Raw genomic sequence first — 23,713 nt, 5'->3', positions numbered from 1 at the left:
GATAAATCCTTGTTAATAAGACTCACTCACTCATCCAGCCAGCAGGCAGACCGGCAATACCCCTTCTGCTCACAGCTCCAGACTGTGCTTCCTGTGCCTGCCAGCGAGTGAAAGAGTCCCACTGATGCAGCTGCAATATCGTACTGTTAGGTCTGGCTACTTCCCCTAAAATCTGCTAGCTGCCTGCCGGGTGCACACACAGTCCAGCATCTCACCAGCTAAACATGGAAATCCAGAGCTGGTTTTGCCAATGGTTGTGGCAAATAAAAATAAAATGCTACCTTAATGAAGAGGCGATCAAAGGAGCAGAGAAATAATATCAAGAAAAGGACTTATTAGTTCACCTGTAGTCTGCCCCCAGTTCAGGACAGTTCCCAACAGTGCTTTCTCTAATCCGGTTTTAAATGTCCTAAGCAATGGGGCTTCACCCTTTACCTTGACCTTGGGAGATTATTCCATAGCCTAATAGATTTTACGGTTAGGAAATTCTTCTTAATATTCCTCTTCCATTTTCTATTACTTGATTTTATCCTATTAGTGATATCACCATGGACCATTCTATACCATTCCTCTCCCTCCTTGGCCTTTACATCTTTAAAATGCTTGTAGACTGGGATCCCATGTCATTTGGCCAAACTGTATACATTTAGTTCTTTTCATCTCTGCTAAATCAAACCCTTCTCTCAGTTCTCCAGTGTATTAACATCTCTCTGACAATGTGATACACAGACAGGTGGTACCCTACATGCATTCAGAAAGGAATGATCAACCTGTATTCTGTGACATGAAGTCCAATATTCTACTGACTCTTGTGTTACCACATTGCATTACAGGCTCCTTTCCAATTTGCTGTCCACTATCACCCTAGGTTTCCTTTAGCGTTACTGTTTTCCAAAGGCCTGATTCTCCACTGCCTTGCACCTTGTGTAATCATTTACACCTGTGTGAAGTACTCCCGTTCTGATTCGGTACCATTTTTTACACCCACTTTGCCCTAGTGTGAGTGCTACACAGGGCGTAAGAGGGGGGAGAATCAAGCACATTCAATAACTATTTTGGATTATTCTTTTCCAGAACAGTAGGGTGGGTCTCTGACTTCTCCACGCATCAGGTTGTCAGAATGGGCTTTGAGCAGCTTCAGCTAGCTGGGAGCCTGGACGTAGGGCTGGTGGAGAAGGGGACCAGAATCCTTTGGAGGAGCTGAAGTGGGAGCAAAGGCTGAAGCTTGGAGTGGGAAGAAGGAGTTGGGGGTGAGGGAAGCTGGAAATGGGAAAGTTGGTGTGGGTAGCTATGAGGAGACACAGGGCCATCATGCGCCATGTGACATGGCTGAATTCCAGGCAATGCATGTACCCTACAACTTGAAGCAGGGGAAGAGATCATAGGAAGAACAACAAGCCAGAGTGATTTGCTGTGCATTTCCACTGCTGGGAATATAGTCCACTTCCTTCCCCTGACTCTCCTTGCTCCGCTCTCTTCCTATGGTGAAACTGAGTGTCAGGCTTCTCTGCTGTGCCAGCCCACAGTACTCAGCAAAAACAGGTTAGTTTCCACCCTCAGAATTTAGGGTGGAAGATTGAACCCTATTATCAGATCAAGAGCCAGCTCTGCTGCCCCTCTGAGAGCGGTAGCATCTTGGCTGGAGAGGTGATGAAAAGTCATTTTCATGAGCGTACCAGTTAGCTTGCCACAAGTCGACTGTCTCACCCGGGATGGATCTGATCCTGCTGTAGAAGCAAACCTGGCAGTGACAGTCCCGGGGCCCCATTTTCAATTCATGTTACTATTTCTGAAGGGAATATCTATGGCGCAGCGAGGTAACCCATGGCAACCATCTGCTAAACGGCAATTCATGCTGCCTGGGCTGATTATGGAGGTGGAGCGGGGGTGAGGTTGCGGGGGGCGGTGAGGGGACCTGGCAAACGTTGGAGGGAAAAACACTCAGTGTCTTCTAGCTACTCTGCGTCCCATTCAAGGGGATAATTTGTAGCCAGCAGCTCACTATTTCTTTGTTCACAATTTGCCTCTAAATATAGATCCGTTTTAAAAGGGGAAGGCGGCAGGCAGCACATTCCCTCTCACCATTCTCACTGTGTATCCCCCTCTGTCATGAGGGGATCCTTCTGTGTGGAGTCGAGAGGAATGCATTGTGCAGGCCCAGTCTGCTCTGCAATGCCCACACTGCACCACCTCCACCCGGCTTCTCTCACCTGTTCCCTGCCTAACTCCAAAGGGCAGACTCAGGGGCATAGAGAGCTCAGCACGTTGGTAATGAGATTCAGAGCCTTCCCGCCCAGGTCAGTGACTACACGTCCTTTCCGGCTGAGCTCCATCTGTGTGCTGTTGGCCTGTGTGAAAGGAGTCCAGGATCTCAGTGCAGTACCCAGTAGACCAATGTTCACATAAAAAATAAAACATTGCCATTTTTTGTCCCTCTTAAAGACCATTTAGACTAAGATACACTGTGTTTTAGGGGAGATAACAGGTTCCACCTCAGGTTCACTTCCACTTGCTATTGTATTGAAATACAACTTGCCCTGTCTATGCTAGGGCTAGAAAACCACCTTTGATCCTAGTCTAGACACACCGTTGGTGTGGCAGCTTCAGCAAGAGAGGGCAGGACTGACTGGGCAATGAAGACTGAACTCCCTTTTCATCCCTGGGATGGTCGTTTCCAGATCAGGGTTGAGGCATATTTGGGAGCCAGTGTAGGGAAACCTGGCTTGCCACTTCCTATACTGTACCTGTTCTGCAGATAAATAGGAGCTTTCATCTCCATGGCAATGGATCCAGCACTTTTAACCACCACTGTATTCCTTTTAAAGCATTGTGAGGATGAACTACCCCTCTTCTCTCTGTCCCCATCCTTTCCCCACCTCCCGAGTAGCAAACCGTTCTCTTGCATTACCCCATCTCTTGACTCCCCAGATCCCATCTCTCTCCTTGCCTTTTCTCACCACTGTCACAAATGCTCCCTTGTCCTGCCTCCAACCCTGAATTAATTTCTCTGAAATGTAGCTGTTGCACTTTTCTCTCTGTCTCAGTTCTACCATCTCTGTAGAAATACCTGCCTTTGCTAAAATGTACCCTACGGACCTCTGCCAGGATAGATGATAATTGTCTCCTGGGAAGCCCTATAACACTCTTAGATGTACAATGTTAAACACCAATTAACTGTAGGGTGTGGTACCATCAGAACCACCCAAGGTCATTACCACATAGACTATCCTGCCAATATCCTCCTTCCATCCCAGGCCAGTGTTGGTTGCTTCCCAGGAAGGTGACCAACAATAAACAACTATTAGCACCTCTGGCCAAGTGAATGTTTGTGTATGTGGGAATTTCCTTCCTGACCCTTCCAGTGATAAATCTACACCCTCACTATTATTAAGCACTACCATTGTGTGCAAGATACCAAAGAAGATACTGTCCCTGTCCCAAGGAGATTACTGCGGAAATAGACTAAGACTAAGATCAGATACAGAAATGCATTGGGACGCCCAGAGGATGATTCTACCTTTGCACCTCTGTTTTAAAATGCTAAGTAATGAAGCAGTGACCATGTCTGAGGTGGGTTTGGCGTGTCGGGGCCTCACAGCAGCTGTCACTTTCAAGGAGGGATCTGAAAAAAGAGACAATAGCTGCAGGCTGTGCTGGGGAAGGAGAAGGAGTTCCAGACAATAGGAGGTGATATGAAGAAGACGCAAAGAATCATGAGTTGACTGGATTACCTTTACCTTGCCAGACTACAAATGTTAATGCTCCTGATGTTAACCAGGACCTCCTGTGGCACCTCATGCTCCAATGAACTTCAGACCTTCTCCCCTGTCTGCCATCCCTAGGATCTTAACTGTCGTACTTTTTTCCTGGTACCTGAAGGACTACCCTCCACTACAAAATTCAGAGCCTTGCTCTATACTCTCCTTCTTGTAATCTCTGGAGCCATATGACCCTGTTTGGAGCCGCTGTCAGATATCATACAACTGAAATATTACCAGCATGATGAGTTTATAGAAAGTATTAAGTAGATTACAAGGGGAGAGATCATTAAATACAGTGGGACCCTACTTAACTGAATACCTGTTAGAGGTTAGACTTGGTATAGGAATGACCTTCCTCTTGCAGATTGAACCAGAAAGGCAGCATGAGACAGAACGTCTCCTTCACAGGAATCCAGGCTAAAGTTAAACAGGAGCATCTTTGAGGGGTATGGGAAGGAATCAAGAATATTCAGGTGTCAGTGATGAGTAGTACTACAAAGACTGTTTGCTAAATAAAGAAAGCAGAAAGCTAAAATAACAGCCAGGGGCAAGTGCTGTGTCCTATCTGGCTAGAGCACTCTGATGGCTACTATGTTTTTTGTTGCTATTACAAAGCCTTGGTTCTGGAGCTGCACAGCCTTGGGTGACCTCCTTCAGGGTGGAAGTCTGAGTGAATGTTTTTAGTGATTCTTAAAGGGGAAAAACAGCAGTTCCTTTTCCATACCAGGACACTCCCCACCCCGCCACCCCCGTTTAGCAGGATGGGAAGGGCAGGATCTTTGTAATCCTCTGATATCATTTGTGACCCTCTTGGAGAGGTTTGCGACCCCCAGATGAGAACCTATGGGGTAAAGGATTTCTACACTCTTTTGCTCTTTGCTTTAAAAAATACTCACAACATGTAATTAGACGGTGGAACTCATTGCCATATGAGGTCATTGAGGTCAAGAATTAAGCAAGTTTCAAAGAGGAATTGGACTTTTATATGGGTATCAAGAATATTCAGAGTTTATAATAGTTAACACTAACAAAAATGTTGGAAGGGAAAAAAAGTCTCATGCTTCAGGGTTTAATTCAGTCTCTAGCTATTAGGGATTAGGGTGAGACCTTCGGAGGGGGCAGATTATCCCTCATCTGCCTAGTGTGGGATTTCTTGCATCTTCCTGTGATACATCTGGTGCTGATTGGAGACAGAGAATTGGACTAGACGGACCATGGATCTGATCCAGTGTGGCAATTCCTATGTTCCTATACTCCACATTTTGGCCCTGCCTCTCATCTCACTTACACCAGTTTTATATTGCATTGACCTCTGCTTCTGATGTACACATGTGTAAGTGAGGGGAGAATTAGCTGTGTTATCTCCTTTACCCTTTGTTTGTTTCTTCTGCATTTGAACCTGCATTTGGATCGGGGAGGTAATCGTCAGTGAGTTGCTTCACTGAGATCTGGTCAGATTAAATGGAGTGAAGCAAATGATGTGAACTAAATTCCCAAATTCAGTTCTATTGGTCTAGGGTGTGCATTTAGCTCCTTCTCCTCTGAGCAATGACTTTTGGCCATTGTCCTCCTCCTACGTCTGCATCTCCCAGTGCAGTCACCCTGCACTGCTTGTCTTCCTGTCTACTCCCTCTGCTCCTGACCTGCCAGCATTTTATTTCAAGGTACACCCCCTGATTCTTGGGTCTGGGTGAGCTGTGTTCAACAAGTGGGGAGAATTTTATACCACCTCCATGGCGTCCTGATTCAGGGGCCATTATGGCTACCAGTGTAAGTCAGAGGAACTAAAAGACCCCAGGGTTGCTTTCAATTATGCCCATTTGCCCACAGTTCCAAGCGGCCATTCTGAACACCTTGAATTGTTGAGGACCCCGTATTCCCCTGTCAACAGGGGCTGTGAGAGGGTAGGGTGTAGACACAACACACCTCTGTTCCACTCACACATTTCCCTTATGTTGTTATTGACGTAAAAACAGAACAAAAGGACAGTCTGTATCCCAAGGCGTTTACAGTCTAAATCTAATCCATACCAGGGAGTTCCTGGGTACTCCATTAAGATGGCTTTTAGGCCCCTGTGTGGAGACTGCGTAGTGCAAGGGAAATATAATAGACTCAAGAATTGGGCCCTCAGTGTGATATATTATTACTGCCTGACACCTGCACTCACTAAACAGCAGCTCTCCAGCCTCACATGTCCTGATTTTGAGCTCAGACAAGATGACACTTTATCCCCATGGCTGCCTTACCAGGCTGGTGCAATGTCCCCCATAAGATTTTCCTGCTCCGATTGTTTAAATCCTGTCCCTGTCTGAGGATACTGATTTCTCCTCCCCACAGAGGCTGGATTCCATTTTAGTGACACAAAAGAGTGCAAAGCTGTTTATACCATCACAGACCTTGAGGGGAGGAGGCAGAGAGCCAAATCATTGCTGGGGCCCTGGGGACCCCTAGAGCTTCTTGTTAAGGGTGTTAGTGAAAAATAAATGACTAAAACTACTCATACTGGCATTCCCTTTGCATAGCATAGGCCAGATCCTCTGGGTTCCTCCTCTGTACGCTCTCTGGCCATGTCCACTGTACCAAAACTGGCTTGGGGAAAGAATGGTGGAGAGCCTCTAGGACAGTGTTCAGACATCTAATAGGTGTGTAAAGCCCTTTCCTGTTCCAACTGGCTGGTCGCCCTGAGATTTATCATAAGGAGATTTGGGGTTTGAACTTCCTGAAACTCCAAGGGGAAGCTTGGAGGCAGGGGACATTAGAGCTGGTGGCTTCCTGTAACATCCATGGACTGCACCCTCTCCATCCTCAGTACAAAGCCCTTATTCTCTGTTATGACTTGGCCTCTTTTTGCCACTCTCTGGTGCCACAAAGGGGATGCAAAACCAACTTAGCCAGATATCTGGGAATTCCATCAGCATAGGGAGAATCCCTAGGTGGCATGGGGTCAGCATTGTGGCTTTATGCCACCCCATCACAACCCTTGGGGTAGGGAGCTTAGCTAAGGGAGAGGGTGAGTAGCTGCAGAGCCTGTGCACTCCAGTTGTTCCTGGTTCCCATAAAGGTCTTTTGGGGATATGGATAGCTGAGTGTATGTCAGAGCAGCCCAGAGGTTGCTCTAACTTACACTGAGGACTGAACTAGCTCCAGAACCAGCTGAATTGTCCTGTTGATCTGCCTCAGCCAGAAAATCTGGGCTTGCTTGTGCAACCTTCTCCCACCTCTCAACTTGTCCCACACTGCTCTGCTAACAAGCTTGGATGCAGCAAGGACTATGCCCAGAGCTGGTGTGTGCTTTGCTGGAAACTGTTTGGTGACTGGAGACAGAGGAGAGGGGAGCCTGCAGTATGTCCCAGTCAGGGCCACCATAAAGGAGGAAGATGTCCTGATTCCCCAGAGGGCTCTAGTATTAGTTGTGAAGAGCTCTTGGTCAGCACGAAGCCATTCACCCTCCACTGTGCTGGAGCAAGGGCACCAAAGTCCAGCCTGTCCCTGGCAAGGTCCCGGTTCTCGAGGGTTTCCCTGTGGTGCAGGTTTGGCAGCAGTAGTGAAGCTAGCTCTGAATTGGAGGTATGGCGTACAGAGCCAGATGGATTGAAATAAAAGGAAATGTCTGTGCCAGAAACTCCTGGGAAGTGAAACCACCAGAAGCTGCACGTCTTCCCAAATGGCCTGCTGGGATAGTAGCAGCTTTCACAGCTGGGGTAGCAGTCAGCTGAAGCAGAAGGCTTGTTTTATGACTCTCTAATTCCCATTATTCAGCTATTTTAACTGCACAGCTTGGTCCTTCAGTGTTGTAGATGTAATAAGGCAAAAAACCAAGCAGCAGCGAGGGGTACTGAGTTTATTTCTCCTTTAAATGGCACTGACGTGAGTCATCCATCCCCAGATCAATCCTGCTGGAGGGACTGGACCGATTACGTAGGCCAGGACTACAGCTAAGCATAACCACTATTACCTCACGAAAACCAAACAAGGATGCCTGTTGTTGAATTTTGGAATGTGTATTTTACCAGTCACAGCTGCACTTTCTATAGTGAAGGTTGCAAATCAGTTTTGATTTTATCCCTGTATTTTTACTCACTCATAGCCTTCTAAATAATTTTCCTTGGCAGCTTAAATTTCCCATGCCTGGGCTCTATGGAAAGGCGACAATTTCTGGAAAGCCAATTGTGTTCAGTCCTTTCTGACTGATGAGAGGGCGAGAAACAACCCCAGAACATTTTCTCTTGGGACTAACCTTTCTTTCCCTCCCCCTCTCCCTTCCCCTTCCCCTTCCATAAATAGCTTAAAATACATTCTGAGTTTGGATCTTGGTATTTGGGTTGTGCTCATCTCTATTATTTAGTGAGTAAGAGAAATGGCATTTCAGCCAATGGGAAAGCTGATTATTCATAAAAGCAGAGTATACCATTTAAAAAGTACCCTCTTCTGGACAATCTGGTGTGTAACTGGCTCAGGCAACCAATCAACCTGGTCTTTAATCCAACTGGCATGCACACAATATGGTAAGCACCTGCCACCCCCTACTGCACATGCATCTAGCTGATAAAATGATGTTAGTACTATTATTTCAGAATAGCAGCCGTGTTAGTCTGTATTTGCAAAAAGAAAAGGAGTACTTGTGGCACCTTAGAGACTAACACATTTATCTGAGCATAAGCTTTCATGAGCTACAGCTCACTTCATCAGATGCAGTGATGTAGCTCACGAAAGCTTATCCTCAAATAAATTGGTTAGTCTCTAAAGTGCCACAAGTCCTCCTTTTCTTTTAGCACTATTATTGTAAAGGAGAAAGTTGTTGGCTCAGAATGTGTCATAGGATCAGCATCTGCTCTTTTGCAGACAACTATTAACACTTGTGCTGTGTGTTGCTGTAGCAGCAGGAGACCATTATCCTGTGACAAGTCTCCAGTACACCAATACAATCTCCTAATGATATGCTATATGACAGGTGATTATTATAGTCATAACAATAGCAGTGAAAGTTGTCTTTAATCTATGCTCATATCCAGTTCCTTTGAAAGGGTTCAGTGCCTGGGGATGTCTGAAGTCTGTCTTGCACCTTCATGAAGCCACACACCCTGAAAAAGCACCATCTGGTACAAAATGTAACAGTCTGTCTGGCCAGCAGCACTGGCCATTGTGAACATGGCATCCCAGTGCTCTGCTATCTGCACAGACTCGTCACTGGCCACTGGGACCAGTTCAAAGCCCCTCATGGAACTGGTCATAGCTACCCAAGTGGTCATCTCTCCATCCCCAGCCGTGACCTCCCATGACAGCCACATTCCACTGGATAACGAAACCACAACGACTGCGTTTAGACTATGAAATTTACTCCTGCAGGAAATTAGACTGACCCTGGACTGCACCACACTCAGAACTCCATGTAGAACTCCTCTCTGACTTAACTTTCCCTCAGTAATTTCTTCACACATAGAGACATGCCACACACCCACTCACTCTCTCACAGACAAACTTACCGAAACGCCCACTACGAACTGCTTGAGCTCGTTCTCTTACAGGCTGAGAAGGAAGGAAAAAAGAAAGATTATGGTTATTTGTAAATACTTGGGAAAGGCTCAAACACTATGGTGAGAGGGGCCATGGAAGTGTCTAGCTATTACAGGAGGAGGGTGGCATCTTCTTCCCCATTCAGGGCTCAGAATTGCTGCTGTATCTTAAACATGAGCTCGAGCTAAAGCCCATTGAAGTCAATGGAAAGAAACCCATTATATGGCTACATTTGCAGCTGCTGATTTTCTGTGTGTAGTGATGTGCCCAATATATTTGAGATCAGGGATTGTGGCCTTCAGGCTCATCCAGAAGAACCTCATGCTGGGGGCTGCATAGCACAGGGGCTTGATAATAGATAAACAGGCTTTCCCCTCCAGGCTTTCCCCTTCTGTCATAGTCTGACAGAAATGACTAAAAGAAGTGCCCATGTGGTGACTGAGTGGTGATCTATGTCAAAAGTATTGATGGATCTCTATCTAGTTCATAATGGACAGATGTCCCCATCACCAAAACCACTATTACAAACTGGTGATAACTGGTCCCCTTGTTGTCCCTCTCACCTGAAAGGCCAATGACTGAATGGGCCTGGGTGATAAACTAACCTTTCATCTTTACGGGCTGTCTTCCCAGGGCACATTGGCTGGGCAATCTGGAGGAAACTTATACTGCTGCTTCTCCTACGGAGACACAAGACTTCAGGCTCCAGGGCTGTCAGTCCAACACCATTCAGCCAGTATTTAATTCAGAAGAAAATAAAGGGGCTATATTTATAGTTAACGCTACTCCCACTTCACAGATGTGTTGGGGAGGCTTAATTCATGTTTGCACTGTGCTTTGAGATCTTCTGAGCAAAGGCAGAGAAGTGCAAAGTGCTAATTCCAAATGTGTCCTTGACCACAAGCTTTCCCAGACCCATCTCTATTACCCACAGTAATTTTGTAAATGAGAAATGGGTACCCTCAATGTCCATCCAACTATCCTCCAGCCTGACTTCACAGCAGCGGTGTCTATGCAGTTGGATTCATCCTGCATCCCTTCTCCCTTCAACACCACATAATGCAAACTTGTTCACTAAAATTTGTCATAACTTCACATTATGCAGATTTGTTTCTGCAAATAGAGAAATTAAACTTGTCTGCATCCTGAATCTCTCCCACTGGGGAAGGAGGGTAAAACTTGGAGCTGTCAACTCAGGGACCAGTCACGGTGTGTGACAGACTTACTGAAATGACTAAATTACATTCATAGCAACATAAAGTATGAAATGAGTTACAGTTATTTATACAAGGGGTGCGGAGAAGCCTCACCTTATAATACAAAAGCAATCAATTTATTTGTTCCTTGTCTTCCTGTCTATGTAGAATCTTCTTCAGCTCTTCACACACGAGGTTCCATTGTCTTGGAATCTTAGAGCGCCTCAAAATTATGAAGTGTCTCCTGTTTCTCAATCCCTCTTCCGTGCATTTTGCAGGGGAATTTGTTCTTACTGGTGGTCATAGTGATTGGGCTATTACAGAAAAGGGTAATTTGTAGGAGGAGGTTTTGTATTCTGCTCTGTGAAGCTGAGGTTCATGGTCCACCTCATCTGTTCTGGGAGTGAAATGAGTTCCAAATCCATTAGCCAATCACCAAGATCCATTGGCCAATCTTCGGCACACACAAGTTGCATTTTGGAGCTTGACAGTTCCATTGTTCTAGTGAAGCTTCGCTGTCATGGGAGGTCATGTTCACGTAGGATGACGAGATTCCCCAGGTAACTTGTATCAGCCCACATCATGCTTTGAAGATGAGACCAAACCATTGACTTTGACCTGGTATTCAATTGAAAACCAGTGAAGATAATGCAGCACCACGGTGATGTACTTTTGGTGGCGTGTGTTGCAAGCGGATAGGTTGCTGCATACTGAACCAACTGTACCGTTTTTTAAAACAAATAGTGACAGTTTTATTCCTAGGTACAGAGAATTACAATAACAAAGACTAGAGGAGAAAAATGTGTGGATCATGATGACAAAGGGCTATAACAAATTCAAGAGGGTGCAGTCATCTTGCCATCCATAGAGGGAAAAGAGGCACGGGGTTTTTTGGGAGTGTGTAGGGTTGGGTTTCTTCTCCCCAGTCAGGGCAGTTGGGCACACAGAAACAGTGAGAGGTCAGGAGGACATTGATGCTGAAGACCACTTGAACATTCTGAGGGCAGACCCCCCTCCTTGAAAGGTGATGCTGTGCGTGTGTAGGGAGAAAGTTTCTGCATTCTACCAGCTTCCTGCGGTGATATTTCCTCTTATTTCTTCCTTGTGTCCCCATCATCCTTTGCTCTTTTTATAAAAGCTAAGGGCTTTGGTCTTTGAAAGTTCTAAATGTAGGTTAACAAAAGGCCTGGATGGCTCAGGAGGTTGGGTGTAGGGTATGGAGCCTTTCAGTTCTAATTCACAAATCCAAGTCTGGACCCAGGTCATCTGAAAGTTGCCACCATCTGGAATCAAAACCTATCTGTATTTCCCCTGCAGGATTAAATATCCATGCCAGGATGGTGTGGCCTTCATGAGGAGAATGTTCAATATAACCTTGTTGGGAAGACTACACTGCCGTTTACAATCCAGTGTGCTGATATCTGAAATAACTTTGGACTCATTAATTGTCCTGCTGAAATTTGGTGGGTCTCAGTCCAGTGCCAAGTGGACAGGTTTCCAGATCACCAAAACCACCTCTAAAGTTCAGACTAATTGCCCTGCTCCAACCCATGTCAAAAGAGGGGCCAAGGACTGACCCTGGACCATAGATACTGAGTATCTTTCTCATCCCTAGAGTTGGGCAGTCTAGATCAGGGATGAGACACACTGGCAAGGGATTATAGTGGGGAATCCTTCAGCATCACTATTCTGTGATTGAATTCTTTAGAGCTGGCAGCCTGGCACTATCACCAGCTCTAACTTCACTTTAAAAAATGATAGTGATTAAATAAACACAACTATAATGGAAAACTTCACTCTGCATATTACAAAGCAAATTGGCCATGGAGGGAGCAATTATAAAATCTCAGGACTGTAGACAAGGGAGAAATCATTCGAGCTGTGCTGTTTGTTTTTGTACACCATTTATTTCCCTGGGGAAGCTTAGCTAAGGGTATGTCTATACTGCAATAAAACACCTGTGGCTGGCCCAAGTCAACTGACTGGGGCTCACGGGGCGTGGGCTGTGGGGCTATAAAACTGCAGTATAGACATTTGGGCTCAGGCTGGAGCCTGAGTTCTGGGACCTCCCACAACCTGTGGAAATAGGACCTGTAATTCACCACTGGTGGCAGCTCTAACGATGTTCTTGCAGCTATAGTGCAGAAAGGGCTCAGGAGTTTTTGCTTCCCTGTCCTCTAACCCTATATATAGCTTCACTCCTACCCCCACCCCCAACCTCGGTCTGACTCCTGGCCCCAGACCCACCCCCAGCTGCAGCTCCAGCCTCGGCTCCTTTACCCCTGTCCGCGTCCCCCCCTCATCCCGCACTAGCCACATCACCAGCCCCAGCTCCGGGGGGGGAGGAGGGGAGGAACGGACAGAGGTAAGGGGGGCATGACCCTCAAAAGTTTGGGTACCGCTGCTATAGAACCTTGCATTACCTTGCTGGCTGACTAGGCTGGGGTGACAACTCCCTCTGGCTTGAATAGGTCATCATTGAAACACATCACCCCTGCTGACTACCTTCTACTCCAAGTCCATAAAGCATGCTGTCAGTATACATATATTATTCCTTAAATATTACCTGTACATTCATCTCACAATGATTATGAGTCTTGACAAGTAATGAGTTTTCTGTAGATACTGTCCATGTGACTCGCTATGAATAACAATCCTGTAAGACGTGTCTGGGGTCAAAGAGTTTGTCAAGTCTGAGATGAGAGCTGTTTGCAAAGAACAGAGGACCCTTTGCCAAGGGGTCTCTGTGTCATGGCTACAATAGGTGGAGCTGCACTGGTGGTGAATGATGGGTCCCTTTTTGCCAGTGTAGATACAGTCTAAAGTCACGAGTAAGAAAGACATTACATGTGGAAAAGACAGGCACGCTATTAACACAAACTATGAAGGAAGCAGCTCCATGTCTGACAGGGAAAGAGGGGGCCTTATCCTGCAGCTAAGGGTATGCCTCCCTGAGAGATTTTTAACTCTAGTTGATTGCTAGTTAACTTGTGTTCTCTAACACATTTGTACATGCTAGTCTAAACATTCCACCAATATCTGTGGCAGGACACAAATGTTTGTGGTTAACCCTAGGTATTTGTGATGTCCAAACTAGCATGTACAAATGTGTTAGCTAACTCAAATTAATAGGCAATCAATTAACTAGTATTAAAAAGCTCTAGCAGAGACAAACCTTCTAGAGATGGTGTATTACATTACAGGAAAAGGATGAGACGATCTAGCCAAGAAAGACTGTCAAGGAAAAGGAAATGTTTATCAGCTAGTCCTGTTGGGATCCAGAAAGTGCTAAAGGACCTCCCCCCAGCCTAAGGGTAGAATCCACAGGTCCAGGATTCCAAATAATTGGGGGGGACAACTAAGGAGGTAACAGGAATGGGAGTGAGGTCACAGGGCTAAACGAAGGGAACCTGACAGGGACACCGGGCAGAGAACCCCGGACAGCGCCCACTGCTCCTCGGTGTCAAGGGGGGGACAGCGGACGCCGCCCAGAGGAATTCTGCCCGGATGCGTGAACGGACTGAGGAGCGGAAATAGGCTCCACAGTCGCAGGAAACCCCGTCGGCCAACCTCCTCTCCCTCGTTTTGTAGATGGCCATTTTGGCCAGGGCTAGGAGGAGGTTGACACCAGGCAGGTGAAAAACAAAGGAAGAGAAGCTGCCCTGGGTGAAGGCACGACACATCAGTGGTGGAGTGGGAGACCCAGATCTCCATATTCTCTGCCTTTCAAGACACAGAGGGAAGTTCTAGCTTATGTTGGATGATGGCCAGTCACTTATGAACATGGACAGAAAAGCCTCTAAGGGGCATTCAGAGAACTCACTGGAACAAATTCAGTGGGGTTACACAGAGGGAGGGCAGAATTTGGCCCAGTGTGTATAAATCTGGGGCTAAATCCCAGCTTTACCTGTGTCTGCAGCAAGGATCTGCACAGCCATGGTGAGGAAAGTGAATCCTGCAGCCCTCCCCTCTGAGGCAGTTGTGCAACAGCAACAGAGCAGTACAACACACCTGCCTGCCTAGATGTAGAGTCTATGACACACACACCCTGCATTCACATACATTGACAGTCATAATCAGGCCCTTAGGAAAGTCTGCTGTTTCATCCTAGCAGGGGAAGAGGTGGAGTGACAAGGAGACAGAACAGGAGTGTGAGACACCGGTCTTAGCTTTGAAATAATGCTGTTGGGTACAGAGAAAGGATACACCGCTCAGGATCATTCAGGACTGGCAGTGAAACTGGCCAGCCAGTCCCATCTGAAAAAGGTGTAGATTGCTAGAGACAAAGGAGCTGGGCCCGGGTTGTCAGGAAGAGGAAGCCAGAAGGGAAGTACTTGGTTTTTCAACTGCAGTCCAACCATTTTTACTAGATAAATAAGTTAACTGAGGTGGTGCTGTGCATGTGCACCTCCCCCAGAAGCAATCTAATCATTTATTAAAAGCCAACTCAGAGAGTTATACCTACCCACCTACCTGCTGATTTATTTGGAACCATCACCTTGTTAGTTACACCCACCCTTCTCCCCCAAACAAGAGAGCACTTCCCAGAGATGCTGTGTGAAATGGAGGCTTCACATTAAGAGATCTGTAATGTCTGTCATCACAGCACTAATTGTAATGAATCACTCTTGGAGTTCTGTTGATCTCATATTTTCAAAGAGATGCTGGTTCTTGATCCATTTATTAATATTAATTAGCACGGAGACTTGTTTCACTTACCCATTTATTTGGTTGAACTGCGTTATCCTCATGTAACCCTCTGAAAAGACCCAAACAATCTTTTATGACTGGCATAAAATAATTAGCTAGTAATTAGAAACACACATCTCAAATTAGTTAAATATTTATGCCAGATTTTTTCCATTTTGGCTCCCAGACCTCAACTGGGGGTCGCAGTGCAATTAAGGGAGGACATGAGAAAGATTTCACAGTTGTGCTGCAAGCTTGGAATTATACATTTCCATGAGAATGTTTGGTGGCTTACAGATGTCAGTGAGGAATTGTTGGCTTTGTTCTCCAAATCTAAATCATTCACTCTAATTTTGATTTGTGCTGCATAATGAATTGGTCACTCTCCGTTTCGGACTAGTATCTTTTGGTCAATCAGAGTTTTCCACTGTGAAACAGTTACAAGTGAATAAATAATGACAAGGGATGCGGAGGGGCTGAAGGCATGGTTTTGTATCTTCTGAGCCTAATTCTTCCCCAACTGAAGTCAAGGGTAAAACTTCCATTGCCTTCAATGAGAAGAGGACTGGGACCTCTGTTTTTAATAGTGTATATCCTCTGTGTAGCTTTGATACCTTGGTGATGTCAGTGACCTTGAGCTGTTCCTCTGCTACCTATTTTAGAGGGCACCTTCTCGTTCACCTGCTGCCACTAAATGGTAAGTGTTTGGTATTGCACCACATGGGCTGCTGTAGCTGGAAAGCCCATTTTCATGCTTTCAGAGTAGCAGTCGTGTTAGTCTGTATTCGCAAAAAGAAAAGGAGTACGTGTGGCACCTTAGACACTAACCAATTTATTTGAGCATAAGCTTTCATGAGCTACAGCTCACTTCATCGGATGCAACATCGGTTGCATCCGATGAAGTGAGCTGTAGCTCACGAAAGCTTATGCTCAAATAAATTGGTTAGTCTCTAAGGTGCCACAAGTACTCCTTTTCATTTTAATGCTGAGGCCGTACGCATATTTTGCCCCCTGGGCACAAAAGGATGCATAAGTGTTATTGCCGGCAAGTTCCACTTCTGAGGCCCAGGTAATACATAAAAACTCAGAAATGGTTGAGTTCTGTTTGTTGGAGATACGATTCCAGAAAATCTGTGGCACTAAAAAAGTCACCCATTTGTTTGAACGTGCGCCATACTGTGTGCATAAAAATAATGACACCGATATAATAGGTCCAATTAAAGACATTGTTGCAGCCTTAGCAAAATATACCTTTCCGATGACATGTGGCATGACCTTCAACTCCTGATAGTCTTAGAAGGAGTTTGCATCCAGCTGTTCATAAGGTCAGAACATCCAAATTATCTGTATTATCTTAACCACATAATTATATTTTGCTAATCACTGTAGTATCTAGGAACCAAATGCAGGAACTTCTAACTTCAGTGTGCTCCTAGTCATACTCTGTTCTCTGATCCACCCTTGGTACAGCTGTAGTTCTGCAGGGTTTTTTCCACCTTCTTGGAGATGTTTGGGGGGAGTGGGAGGGAGAGGATTCATAGTTGTTATATAAATACAAGATATTTATTTCCTCTAGAGCTAGAGGAGAGCTATCACACTGTATCTTCACGCAGGTACCAGAGTGCAGGCTGCCTCATCTAAAAAATGTAAGTAAAGTGAATGGGCTCAGCAGTGTTCTCAGCGATATGAATGCATCAACTCAAGAAATATATGAATTAATACGTATGATCTGAATGTCTGGGTCTTGAGAAAGGGCAGTGACTAGTTCTTTTTCTATTTCATCTGCAACTAGTATATTTCTGCCTGTGAACTCATCTGATTTCACAAGCAAGCAGATGCAGGATTAGGCACTAGATGAATGAAAAGGAATAAACGGGTGCTGCAAGAAGTTAGCTGTTGTACTTTAGTATGCAGTTCCCAGCGTTGTGCTGCAGGTTCTGTCTTTTGGATGAGATATAAAAAACACGGTTCTGACTTCTTGTGGTCATTAAAGATTTCCTGGTGTTCTGGCTTAATTCCAATTCAGAGAATTACGTTCTGCCTCTCTTTAATTCCACAGGTAGTCTCAGCTGGATATAGTATCTTCACTTCCTGTTCCACATCGGTGTGTAGTGCTGCTATTAAACTGCCACAATGTTCAACCCCAGAGTTGGCTGTTATTGTAATGATAGAAGTGATTTGAACAGTCTCTGGCTGAAAGTTGCAAAATAAATACAAGATATTTATTTCCCCCAGAGCTAGAGGAGAACTATCAAACACTTAATCTTCTCGCAGGTACAAGCAAGGAGTATAGGTGTGACACAACCATAATTCAGTTGGTTCCTCCTGGGAGATGGCTGTAAGTGCAGTAGCTTTAATTTATTGTATCTAATATAGATGTAAAAGATGATAAAGAAACAAAATGAAACTTGCATCCATAGCTTAATGGAAAAGTGAAGGAAGTGAGATAAAAGTAAAAACAACAAGTCAACAACATGGAAATTAGGAACACAGCGGTAGCATAGCAGGGGTGCAGGCTCCCAAAGGGCAAGCCCTAAACATAAGACCCAGTTTCTATCTTTGGATACAAACATGCATGGCTCCCAGTAATTTCTTCATGCATTCAAAGGCAGAATTGCCCAATGCTTTGCATAAATATGTGAAAATCACTGAAGAGGGGAAGGAGGGGGCTTTGGAGGGGTGCATAGAAAAAAGCCAAGAGGCCAAATGTGATCAAAAGTATTTTTAAACAGCTTTATTGAATATAGTTCTTTCATGCCAACTGTATCACCTTGGGGGCCAGGCTTGCCCTCTGTAGTATGTTTGTCAGTATTTTGTCCGGTCAGTCTTGTTTTAAATGTTCCAAGCGATGGAGCATCAGGATGAGGAAGACACACAGGAAGGGCTGTTCCTTCCCCACTCTGAACTCTAGGGTACAGATGTGGGGACCTGCATGAAAGACCCCCTAAGCTTATTCTTACCAGCTTAGGTTAAAAACTTCCTCAAGGTACAAACTTTGCCTTGTCCTTGAACCCTATGCTGCCACCACCAAGCGTGTTAAACAAAGAACAGGGAAAGAGCCCACTTGGAGACGTCTTTCCCCGAAAATATCCCCCCAAGTCCTACACCCCCTTTCCTGGGGAAGGCTTGATAAAAATCCTCACCAATTTGCATAGGTGAACACAGACCCAAACCCTTGGATCCTAAGCATAATGAAAAAACAAACAAACAAACAATCAGGTTCATAAAAGAAGAATTTTAATTAAAGAAAAAGTAAAAGAATCACCTCTGTAAAATCAGGATGGTAAATACCTTACAGGGTAATCAGATTCAAAACATAGAGAATCCCTCTAGGCTAAACCTTAAGTTACAAAAAGACACAAAAACAGGAATATACATTCCATTCAGCACAGCTATTTTACCAGCCATTTAAACAAAAGGAAATCTAATGCATTTCTAGCTAGATTACTTACTAACTTAACAGAAGTTCTGAAGAGCATTCCTGACCTGCTCCTGGCAAAAGCATCACACAGACAGACAGACCCTTTGTTCCCTCCCCCCTCCAGCTTTGAAAGTAACTTGTCTCCTAATTGGCCATTTTGGGTCAGGTGCCAGGGGGTTACCTTAGCTTCTTAACCCTTTACAGGTGAAAGGGTTTTGGCTCTGACCAGGAGGGATTTTATAGTTCTGTATACAGAAAGGTGGTTACCCTTCCCTTTATATTTATGACAATTGAGTATAGTTCTTTCATGCCAACTGTATCACCTTGGGGGCCAGGCTTTCCCTCTGTAGTATGTTCGTCAGTATTTTGTCTGGTCAGTCTTGTTTTAAATGTTCCAAGTGATGGAGCATCAGGATGAGGAAGACACACAGGAAGGGCTGTTCCCAATGGGAAAAGCTGCAGAAGAGAATACTTGCACACCAGCAGTGGTTGGGTAGGGGAAAGGACAGAAAGGAGCAAAGCCCAAGAAGGGAAATGAGGAAGATATCTGCTGTTCCACCACTCTGTGAATCCCTTTAAAGTATAAACTACAGTATAAATGCTGGATTAGCCACACTGATGAGAATGTAAAATGCCTGTAATCTTTTTATGCCACTCTGGTAACATAAAATGGCCTTAAAATGAGTGGAAATGTTCCCCTGAAAGTACCCCATGTGCAGAGAGCCAGGAAACAACTGTTGTGTAAAGGCTCCACATTGGTTCTGTTCCCAGTCATATGGCATATGGAGTTGCTCAGGGGTATGACAGGAGTGCACACTGTGCTATGGCTGCTCTCCGATTTCCAGAGCCTAGAGCAGACCATGGGATATACAGCATAAGTTAGAACAGCCCTGAGGCTGGTTTAACTTTCACTGAGGCCTGGCCAGGTCCCTGCATGGCTCCTCAATTCCTGCCCCAAGCTCATGGATGGAATAACTGAGAATGTGTTCAAGGTGTTGAATGAAGGGTTTGGAGGATGGTTTCATTAGGGCTTACATTTTTCTTTAGCTTCTGAGGTAATTCTTTTTCTGTTGTGTTACAACAAATTGAAAGCAAGCAAGCATGGAGGCCTAAGCAAGAACTTGCTAAGACAGAACAGCAAAAGGGGAGCAAATAGCTCTAAAGCAAGGGTGGGCAAACTTTTTGGCCTGAGGGCCACATCTGGGAATAGAAATTGTATGGTGGGCCATGAATGCTCACAAAATTGGGGCAGGGGTGCGGGAAGGGGGTGCAGGTTCCAGCTGGGGGTACGGGCTCTGGGGTGGGGCTGGGTATGAGAGGTTTGTGGTACAGGAGGGTGGTCCGGGATGGTATCGAGGGGTTTGGAGAGTGGGAGGGGGATCAGGGCAGGAGCACAGGTTGGGGCATGGGGAGAGTCTCAGGGGTGCAGGCTCTGAGTGGCACTTACCTCAAGCAGCTCCCAGAAGCAGTGGCATGTCCCTTCTCCAGCTCCTATGCGGAGGTGTGGCCAGGCGGCTCTGCATGCTGCCCCATCTGCAGGCACTGCCCCTGCAGATCCCATTGGAGCGTCAGAGGGGGCCATCGGAGCACATAGGAGCCAGAGAGGGGCGATGCCGTGGCTTCCGGGAGCTGAGTGGTGCAGCCCCCAACCCAACACCCTGGCTGGAGCGCTGGAGCGGGGCTGAGCCGTGTGGTGCAGCCCCCAACCCGCTACCCAGCCAGAGCTTGTGGGCCGGCTTAAAACGGCTCCTGGGCCGGATCCAGCCCGCGGGCCATAGTTTTCCCACCCCTGCTCTAAAATCTGTAAGTGTGTGTGTGTATGTGTGGAAATCTGCTTTCTTAGTATAGTGAGAATAACACCTGGTACTCTAGTTTCTGAGGGCACAGGTGAAGGAGGCTAGTGAGGCTGCTTGGAGCAAAGTGAAGCAGGCATCGTTGCATGGTGGTGATCTACTTTCAAATTATACCAGAAAAACCTATTAAATATATAACCTAAGTGCCCAGGAAATGTCTTAAGAGGTTTATTCATGTAGGAAAAGCTCCATCTTATAAATATAGATAAAGGGCTTCTTTTTTCTTCATCTTTCTTGGATTTCCTGTACAGAAAATTTATTCTTACTGTAATTTCCTTCTGGGGGTCTCTAACCAGCTATGCTGCTTTCTGTCAGAAAGGGCTGACTTCTCTGTACTGCAAATGGGATAGCTGTGTGCCATGTCTCTTTCTTAACACTCATCCTGCTACTCTCAGGCTACGTCATGATCTAGGCCTGATCCTGCCAAGACTTATGCACGTGCTTAACTGTAAGCATATGAATAGTAACAGTGAACTCTTTGGGATTACTCACGTGGTTAAAGGTAAGCATGTGTGTAAGTCTTTGCAGGATCAGGTCCTTAGTTAGGGGTTGTTTCTGAATGGGCTGTTAGAAATTATAAACAAGTTGGGAGAGGGGGAGACATGAATTGTGCCCTTTTAGGCCATTTCTATCAATTTTCCTTCTTTCTCTCAAAACTGAAGGTTTCATTAAAAGAAAAATGCTATTTTAAAACTTTTCCAACTTCAAGGAAAGTTCTGATTATAAATGTAAAGGCCTATCTCCTGCCAGAAGATGATTATAATGTGGTGATACTTTGACCATGTTATTATAACACAGTTTTGTCTTGATTTTCTAAGCAGGATCAAACTGAGTTAGAACCTTGTTACAAAATTATACTTCTGCCCTGATCTGTACAGGGCTGTAGCATAGTTCTGTGACATGTTGGCAGAAAGTGTATGTTGGTTACACCTGAGTAATTTTTCTGCTTATTTTCTGACACAGAAATACCAGGAATAGCAAGTCTGCTTTTTCCTGGTTTTTCTCCAGTACTTCTTAGATTACATGGATTAAGCACCTTCTCAGACTTTAATTGGAGACTGATTTGAGTGCCTGTGCAATTAATGAAAATGTGATACCTTCTCGTTTGACAAATCAGACATCTGAATGCTCTCTAAACATCATATTAGGTATTATTTTACCCACTTTACAGATGGGTAAACTGAGGCATAGAGAATCTAATATCTAACCCAATATCAAAAAGCAAGTCAGTGGCAAAGCTGGATTTAGAATCCAGGAATCCTGACACCCTGTTGCCACTAGCCAATACCACTTCCAATCTCATTGTGGTGTTCCTTATTATTATCTAAGGACCTGCTGTCAGGAATTAGGCACGAGATGAAATTCTTTGTTCAACTCTGTCTGCATTACTGCAATGCTAGATCTATTTTGAATTGTTTTTCTTCAAATGAGGTTAAAGGGTGTTTGCAAAAACTTCTCAAAAGAAGTTACTGATTCCCAGCTACAGAGCCAGAAGCCATTTTAGGGCATGTGGCAGCTCTCCTACTCCTCCCTCTGGAAACCAAGCTCTGTCAAAATTCATCTGTCAAATAGAACTAGAAAGTGAATCTGGCATATGAAACATGGTTTAAAATTTGTGTTGTGTGCACGCAAATCATGCAACCCAGTTTCAAGCCATATTTAACTGTGAGTGGGAGTATCTGGATTGCTATCAGTGATAGATGGCCAATGTAATTGGCTCACATTGGTAGTGAATGAAAGCTGTAATCATCTGATGGCTGTGAAGCAGCCTTTGTGAAAGGAGTTTAGGGTCTTAGGCCTGGATCCACTAAGGCACTTAGGTGTTCCAATGCCTAACTTGTAGGCACCTTGAAAAGTCACCACAAATCCTGAGAAAGGTGCCTAGGATCATAGGGTTGCCAATCCTCCAGGATGTCATGTGATGAAACCTCCAGGAATACATCCAGTCAAAATTGGCAGCCCTTCCTATACGCCATGTTGGGGGAGAAAGGTACCTGAGACTGGGGTCCACAAAACCCAGCACACTAGGTAGCTCCCCACCTAAGCTACTCTTGCTTCGGTGCCTTCCCAACTCTATGCACAATTTGAGGAGGAGGTGGTGGTGGCAGCAGTGGCCTCCCATATGGCCTTTAGCCCAATGGTTAGGATACTTACTAAGGACTGGAGACCCCAGTTCAATTCCTTCCCACATGAGTGCCCTAGTCACTGGGATGTTCTGATGTGGTCTCGCTTAAGGTGACCAAATGTTCCGATTTTATAGGGACAGTCCCAATATTCAGGGCTTTGTCTTATATAGTGCCTATTACCCCCCACCCCATCCCAATTTTTCACACTTGCTATCTGGTCACCCTAGTCTTGCTAGCTGAAGCTGTTCCACATTGTATTAAATATTAATTGGGGCCAGAGAAAGAGAGTGGGAATAACTTTATAGCCCAGTGGTTAGAGCACTCAGCTGAGAAGGGATTTGAAGAGGGGTTCCCCACATCTCTTCATCTGAGGGAGGGAGGGAGAGGGATTTGAAGCAGGATCTCCCACTCCTCAGGTGAGTACCCCAAACACTGGACTAAAGGTTATAAGAGAGGCCACTGTCTCCCCCTTCTGTCCAGCCATTCTGCATGTGTTAGGTGTGAGCAAGCCTACCAGATCAAACCCACAAGTGAGATAGGTGTTGCCCTGCCTATCTTCACCTGGTTTGAGGATCCAGCTGGGTCTTAGGCTTGTGACAGGCATCTGGGTACTTCCCTGAGGGAGCAGTGTGCATGCCCAGAGGCAGAAACCTAGGTGTCTAGAGGACTTTTACTGCAAAAATATAGGAACTGAGTGAATTAAGGCACCTACAGAATTAGGAGGGAGCTGAGCAGAGGTTTTGGGGATCACAGTAGTGTCTAAATTTGGGACTTAGGTGTCTTAGTCTCTTTGTGTATCTGGGCTTCAGTCCTGATTCTAGTGGACCATGGGCCTGATTCTCCACTGCCCTTCCCCTTGTGTAGTCACTGTGCTGAGTGTGTGTAAAATGACCCCACTCTGACTTGGTAGCACTTTGCACAGGTTGGTGTGAATGACAACAAGAGGAGAAAGGCAGCGGAGAATCAGACTAGAAGTGTCTGTCCCAAATCACCACCTCAGCTGACATTAATTGGCAAATTGCTAGTAGCCTCAGCAGAGAGGGTAAGGACTGAGTGAGTCCTAGAGAGTGAACTCCTCTCTCACCCCATCCACAGTGGTCCTTCCACCTTAGGGGAAGGGGTATGGGAAGGGCAGTGTGACAAGGAAGCTTTG

At 45.5% G+C, this 23,713-nt stretch overlaps 1 long non-coding RNA gene across 1 annotated transcript; it reads left to right on the top strand.

The window, feature by feature from the left end:
- The first annotated feature begins 15,546 nt into the window (after positions 1–15,546).
- LOC122462186 lies at positions 15,547–17,064 on the top strand. Its single transcript, XR_006284593.1, has 3 exons — positions 15,547–15,857; positions 16,774–16,810; positions 16,953–17,064. It is a non-coding gene; the product is annotated as an uncharacterized LOC122462186 (long non-coding RNA).
- The last annotated feature ends 6,649 nt before the right edge of the window (positions 17,065–23,713 follow it).

Source organism: Chelonia mydas, chromosome 1 (assembly GCF_015237465.2).
Source record: "Chelonia mydas isolate rCheMyd1 chromosome 1, rCheMyd1.pri.v2, whole genome shotgun sequence".
Classification (NCBI taxonomy): domain Eukaryota; kingdom Metazoa; phylum Chordata; order Testudines; family Cheloniidae; genus Chelonia; species Chelonia mydas.
Note: the sequence above shows the minus strand (reverse complement) of the source record. Positions and strands in the feature narration are given on the sequence as shown.